The 7,472-nt window shown below is 39.1% G+C and overlaps 1 long non-coding RNA gene across 1 annotated transcript; it reads left to right on the top strand.

Moving 5' to 3' along the window:
* Window positions 1-905: 905 nt before the first annotated feature.
* LOC131394434 (uncharacterized) lies at window positions 906-4,673 on the top strand. The gene is made up of 3 exons (XR_009216128.1): window positions 906-976; window positions 1,482-1,567; window positions 4,422-4,673. It is a non-coding gene; the product is annotated as an uncharacterized LOC131394434 (long non-coding RNA).
* The last annotated feature ends 2,799 nt before the right edge of the window (window positions 4,674-7,472 follow it).

Here is a 7,472-nt window from a genome sequence, read left to right as displayed (position 1 = left end):
GTGTACATAAGAGAGTACCTAGGACCATTGCACCATGGGGGAGATGAGGAGAGACCTCGAAACCCTCTGTTGCCATCTGGTCTCCCATCTTCATTCTGCAGTGAGCATTGGTGGAGATGTTACTTTACTGAAGCCAACTTGTATGTGATGGTTTAGGATTCCATCACCTGTGATGATGTGGCTGTGGACTTCACCTTGGAGGAGTGGACTTCACTGGACCTAACTCAGAGAAACGTATACAGAGATGTGATGCTAGAGAACTAGAAGAACCTGACCACAGTAGGTAAGGCTGCCATTGTTGCTATAGCATCTTACGGAATTGGTAAATATTATGTACTTAACATGGTCTTGGATGACTGATGTCAAATCTGACTATAATGGGAAATAACAGGCACATTGTCTGTGCACTAATGGGTTTTAATTCAGTGTGGTTGCTATAAAAATGTGGTTCTAAGACTAACAGCATCACCATCACTCTGTTAGAAATGTGCATTCTCAGACTCCACTTTGACATACTTAATGAAACTCTGGCACTGGGACCCAGTCGTCTGTGTTTTAAGAAACACTGGACGTGATTTGTGATGGACACCAGAGTCTGACAATCACTGATGTAGTGGTTGCTCCATGAGAATGAAAATCTCTTTTTGCACTTTATTTTGTTTTTCAATGAAAGTCTTAATGCTTTGTAAATGTGTATGTATACATCTGAATGTGGTTGCAGAGGCCTGAGATAAACAGTCTCTTTTGGGCATGCAAGGGATATTTTTGCATTTTTATCTCATTTGAAATAATTTAACTGCGTTCATTAGACATATAGGAGCTGCCTCGTGAAAGTGTTTGTCATCTTTTACAAGACACTTGTTCATTAATATATGTTTCCTCATGGACAGGGTATCAATTTTGTTAAAACCCAGTCTGATCTGTTGGTTGGAACAAGAGGAAGAGTTGAGGACAGTGGAGAGAGGAGTCTTCCAAGGTGAGTGACTGAAGAACCTCTCTGGTCAATGAAAATTTCACTGTGGTTGGAATTATACTGAGGAGACTTGAACATGTGCTTTCTCTAGAAGGCTGAGGACGTTGGTCTCAGATGCTTTGGGATGTCTTCAACTTCAAATTCTTACTGTACATTTACTCAGAATTTCCTATGATCTCACAAAATGACCTGGTTTTTTTTTAAGTTTATTATTTTGATGTATACTCTTAGTCCAGAGCTTACTTAGTTTCACTCCCTGATAATATTCTCTTTTCTCATCATGTTTAATTTTCAGAGAATTGCTTTTTCGTCAACTACTCAATTTTGCCTCCGCGTCCTTATCATTGTTAAATTGTTGACCTAGTGAAGTCACTCTAATCTAGCATGCTTTTTCTCTTTTGACCATGTTTAATTTGTAAATAATACACATGAACCTTCTTGTTTTTAATTCCTTTAACCTGCCATTTCTTTTTGCAAATTTTACATATGTTATTCTCTTTTACTTTAGAATCAGAAATGCATCTTAAAACCAGAGACTCAGCAGTTCCTCCACAGGATATTTTAGGGGAAAAAACTTCCAATAGGATAGAAATGGTAAGATCAGTAAGGTTGAACAGAGATATTTTTTATTTCCCACATTCAGAAAATATTGGAATATCATTTGATAGAAGGTCAGCACAAGTGATAGATGTTTGAGATAAGTGGCCTTCACCAAAGAGAGAGCAATTTCTCTGGTGATATATTGTGACTATGATGAATTTGGGGAAAATCTAACTTGAAGGTTATTCGTTCACAATTCTCACAAGTACTCATTCCCACATACGTAACCTAGGCATTGAGTTTTTTTTAACAATCCCATGAAACTGTTTAAGAATCTTTTAAAATCAGAGTAGATCACATATCATTCTTGCAGAAGGATTCCATCATTCAACTTGAAAGAAATCAACAGGGTAGAAGTTGTATGAATGTAATGGAAATCATAAAAATGGAATCAGCATTGTAATGTGGTTTCTATTTTGAGATGGGTGAGATCGATTAATGTTTCTGAGAAATTGTTTAATCCTCATTCATCAACAGGAAAGAAACCACAGTGGGTGGGAACTCTGTGAGTGTAAGGAATGTGGTAAAGACTTCAGTGAACAATTATGCCTTAAGAAGCACAGAAGAATTCACTATGGAGGAAACACTTATGAGGATAATCAGTGTGGGAAAAGCTTCCTTATTCTGCACAAGAAATCCTCTACTAGAGAGAAAATTTCTGTGTTTAATCAATGGAGAAAAGCCATCAACCTGACTCCAAATATTGTGTCAGGAGAAACTAGCATGCATAAGAAAGCCTTTGAATCCAGTGACAGTGGGAAAGCCTTTGTTAATCAGTCTTACTTTCAGGCACAAATGAGAAGTCACAGTAGAGAAAAACTATGAAGGGAAGGAATGTGGGACAGCTTTTATTCACCCTACAAGGCTTGGTGTACATGTACAAACTCACTGCTACAAAATATTACAAATGTAAGGAATGTGGAAAAATTTTTTGGTATTCTGCACGCTTCAAAGTTTTCATGGGAATCCACACTGGAGGGAAACACTGTAAATGTAAGGAGAGTGGGAAAGCCTCCATTAGTTCTTCTTACCTTGCTAAAGATAGAAAATCTCAGACAGGAGAGAGGCCCTTTGTATGTAACAAATGCAGAAAGTCTTTTAGACATTCCTCGTCCCTTAATATTCACATTGGAATTCATGCTGGAATAAAACCCTATGAATGTAAGAAATGTGGGAAAGCCTACACTGCATTCTCAAGCCTTACTAATCATATAAAAACTGATAATGGAGAGAATCCTTTTCAGTGTAATATGTGTGGGAAAACATTTACCAGTTCTTCCCTGATCATTCACATGCGTACTCACACTGGAGAGAAACCCTATGAATTTAAGAAATGTGGGAAATCCTTCGTTTCTTCATCAATTCTGAGTGAACATGTACGAATTCACACTGGAGAGAAACACTGTGAACGCAACGACTGTGGGAAAGGCTTCATTAGGAGTTCAGGCTTAACTAGACATAAACAAATTCACAGTGGAAAGAAAACTTATGAATGCAGTGAATGTGGGAAAAACTTCACTTGGCATTCAGGCTTAACTAGACATAAATTCACACTGGAGAGAGAACTTATGAATACAACAAATGTACAAAATCCTTCTTTAGGAATTCAGGCGTAACTAAATATAAATGAATTCACACTGCAGAGAAACCCTAGAAATGCAGGAAATGTGGGAAAGGCTTCATTTGGCATTCAGACTTAATTACACATAAAAGAATTCACACTGGAGAGAAACCTTATGAATGCAATGAATGTGGGAAAGGTTTCAGTCGGCATTCAGGCTTAACTAGACATAAATTCATACTGGAGAGAAATGCTAATAATGTATGGAATGTAGGATAGCATTCAGTGTTTCCTCAAGCCTAACGGCACATGCAAGTATTCACACTGGATAGAAACCCCATAAATGTAAGCAGTGCAGGAAGTCCTATAGTTTTTTGACAAGCCTAAGGAGACATGTAAGTATTGATACTAGAGAGAAAACTTTGAATCTGAACGTGGAAAATTCTTTACTACTTTCTCACGTCTAAGTAGACATTCGAGAATTCACAGTGGAGAGCAGCCATTTGAGTGCAAGATACGTGGAAAAGCATGTTGGTATTCGTCAACATTTCGTATCCATATGCAAACTCACACTGAAGAGAAACTTATGAATGTGAGCAGTGTGGGAAAGCCTTCACTATTTCCTCAGGACTTACTGAACATATAAGAACTCACACTGGAGAGAAACCCTGTCATTGTAAGGAATGCAGGAAAGACTTCACTTGCTCCTCAGTCCTTAGTAAACATGTCTGAACTGACAATAGAGAGAAACCCTGTGAATGTGAGGTATATGGGAAAGCCTACAAGTGTCCATGTTTGTTTCAAATACATAAAAGAACTCACACTAATAGATGCCTCAGGAATTTAAGCAATGTGGAAAGCAGTCAGAATCTACTACAACCCAGCATGTAAGAATTCACAGTGAAGCCTTTCAATGTAAGAAACATGTATAGCTCCAGCTTATAGGGTAGTTCTGTAGATCTGTTTTGCACATGTGCTATTCTACCCTAAGCATTTTTGAGAATCATATGGCTTTCACTCCTCTAATAGCAATTTTAAGCCAGTGTAGTTTCTACAACTTTCAGGTTGCAGCCTAGCCAAACATGGGACTACCAGATTTAGATTTAGCTGGATTGTCTTGTTATTGACCTAGTCTAAGATTGTGAAGATAGTGACCACTTGAATCAGTTCCCTACTCACAGAGTCCATGTACAATGCCACATGCCAGGCAAGGTGGGAGACTTAATGTCTCTGTAACTTCTCTAAAAATTCTTTCTTCCCTCTCACACCTGATCCTTTTGGATAAAGCATCAGAGTGCAAGCAACGGAAGAGTTTAGAAAAGGTGAGATTTTGCCTACTCTTGGACACACCCTGATTTCATATTGCTGTGGAAGAATAACCACCTTAGCACCTTGGTAGGACGTCTGACCTTAGGCTGTGCAGGAAGAAGGGGAGAACAATGAACGTTCTCTTTCACCCCTGTATCCAGCACCATGGCCTGGCATAACAATCATGTCATCTTTGCAGCTCAGGCAACAGCTGCTGCTGGTGGTATGACCTGCTTTCGTGTTTGTTATTCCATCTATGTGCTGTGAAAACAGACTCATGCAAATATGCCTGGTATGTCAGTAGTTATATCAGCATGGTTTTCCTTAATTTCTCAATCTTACTTTAGCCTTAATTTTTACGTGTCTCCTTTTATACATAATGCAGTTTTGAAATATCTAAGTGTTTGAAATACAGTCTTTAAAATCTTTTTTCTTTAAACTTGGAACATTTAGTCTGTAATGTGATTACTAATAAATTTGGATTTATGTCTATCATCTAATTTTTTTCAGAATGTAGCTCATTTTTGTACCCTCTCTGCTCTTATTTTTCTTCATATAAATGATTTTACTGTTGATGGTTGAAATTTATATAATCTCCTAATTTTATTTTAGTTGCTACCCTAAAATCCTTTAACATCTTTCATTTAACTCTGAATTAACACCTTTTCTCTTCTACGAAGTGTACTGGGACTTATACATGCACTAATGGCCATTATTCAAGTTCAGAGCAGCACGCTGGCAGACAGACCTAGAAATAATTCCATAGTCAGAGGGGCCTCTAAACAGGTCCAGGTGCAAGATGGACTGGTCCCCCTGAGAGGTGTGAGAGCTTCCCCTTCTTGTGAGAGGATATGTGTGACAGGGACGTGTATGCCCCTGTGAAGAAGTGCTGGGTATCATCAAATACTAAACTGAAAGCACTATCTTATGATAAAAATTGGCCACTTCCTTAAGAGGACACAGGATTGGAGATTGCATGATTGCCCATGTGTGGACAAAACTTAGTAGTGATGACTGGGACAGGTGTGCTTAATCTTCAGCTTTGCCTCGAACATTCAGGCTTCACATTAGCCATTTCTACCCCAGAAGTCTTTTCTCCTGATGGTCTCCCTCAGCTGCCAGTTATCTGTTGGGTTTTCCACTGGTATTGTTTCCTGGTCTTTTGGGGACCACTGCAGTCACTGCAGCTCTGGCCTTTTCTTCACTCATAGCCCAGACTTGCCCTCATCACAACTTTTCTCCCTCTGACTCCTCTGCCACTTTTCACGTAAAGGTTGGCCTGTAGATCCCTGGGGAGAGGGACATTACAAAAGGAATTACTGTCTCTGAGCAATGTGTCTTTCCACAGGATATAAGGGCAGAAAGTCATCCCTTTAGTACAAGAGCCTTGAGATAAGGCCAAGTGGTCTTCATTAGAAATGAGGAGTAGAGCAGGGTCAGCTTGCATTTGTGTTGAATTAGAGAAGGAAATGAGATATTTCATTTCACTCTTTGAGCTTCTGAACCAGTTAACTTTTGATCCATTGGAACATACCTCGTTTCACCATTACCCCTTAAGGGAAAATGGAATTGCTTTCATTCCATGAAAATGGAATCAGTTTCATCATTCTTTCCTCATGGTGTTGGGAGAGGTTGGGGCTTTACTTCTGCCTCAATATAGCACATCTTGTCTCTAGAGCAAAGCCCAGAGTTGGTCAAGAAACGTGTTTAGATGCCCATTCCCTTCACCAGTGTTGGGATGTGTTCATCCCATGGTGACTCTTGGCATTTTGCAGTGCCTAGAGCATGCAGATTTCAGGTGAGATCTCTACAATGGTGGCCCCCAGAGGTATTGGGCTACCCTCAGCGAGGCAGAGAGGACACTTTGTTGTGAGGGCTTCTTAAAGTACTTCTCAGTGGCTGATTTGTATCAAAGTCCACCTACTTTCCCTCAGCAACTACTGGCCTTCAGTGGTGTCTATCTGCAACTCTCCCTCTGTGAGCCACCTGCCAGACCCTGCCTGGTAAATAACAGGACATTCCTGTTTTTCAGTGGCTGTGGCAGCTGTACTCGTGATGCTGTTAACCTCCCTGTGCAGGGAACCTACAACATGTGGGCATTTAAGTGTACTGTTTTGTGTTAGGTCACTCTGTGAAATGCTAGCAGAGCAGTTTGGTTTTTCATTCTCGTTTTTTAACACACTATGTTCCTCGGTTCATGATCTGAATTTAGTAGTAATTTAAACGTTGACCTTTTTAAACTATGGCTATTTATTTGCAAGTTGATTTATAATGTGTTTTGATTAAATACCTCAGATGTATAAATTTAATATTACTAACAAAATCTCAAGCACTTTAACGTCCTTCTGTCTATGGGTGGGTATTTTATTGAACTTGGTTTCTATGAGAGGCACTGCCAGAGAAGCTGGTTTTGAATTTCTTTTTCCCCAGATCTGTGATTTGGAAAGCTCCATTGAATACTAATAATAATCCTCCATTCACAATGTTTTATTGTGATAAATTACATATCACATAAATCTGCTCATTTAATTTTTTTAAGTGTGCAGCTCAGTGGCATTAAATGCACTCACATTGTTGTCCCGCCATCAGCATCATCAATCTCTAGAACTTTTTCATCATCCCAAATTGATACTTGGTACTCACTAAACAATAACTCGCCATAGCCTCTGTCTCTAGTCCCTGGAAACCACCATTCTACTTTCTGTCTCTGTATCTATGAAGAAGACTCCTCTAGTTACCTTGTAAAAGTGGAATCATACCCTATTTGGCTTTTGTGTCTGGCTGATTTCACATCACAGAATTGTCTTCAAAGTTCATCCATGTTGTAGGATGTGACAGAATTGTATTTTTTAAGAACAAAATATTTCCTTGTATGTATATGCATTTTGTGTATCCATTCATCCATTGATGGACACTTGGGTGGCTTCCATGTTTTGGCTACTGTGAATAATGCAGCTATGAATATGGGTGTGCATGTGTCTTTTTGAATTTCCTGCATTTGATTCTTTTGGGTGAAATGGGAAACTGCTA

This window comes from Diceros bicornis, chromosome 30, assembly GCF_020826845.1.
Source record: "Diceros bicornis minor isolate mBicDic1 chromosome 30, mDicBic1.mat.cur, whole genome shotgun sequence".
NCBI lineage: Eukaryota > Metazoa > Chordata > Mammalia > Perissodactyla > Rhinocerotidae > Diceros > Diceros bicornis.
The sequence above is the reverse complement of the archived record's forward strand: the minus strand, read 5'-3'. Positions and strand labels throughout refer to the sequence as shown.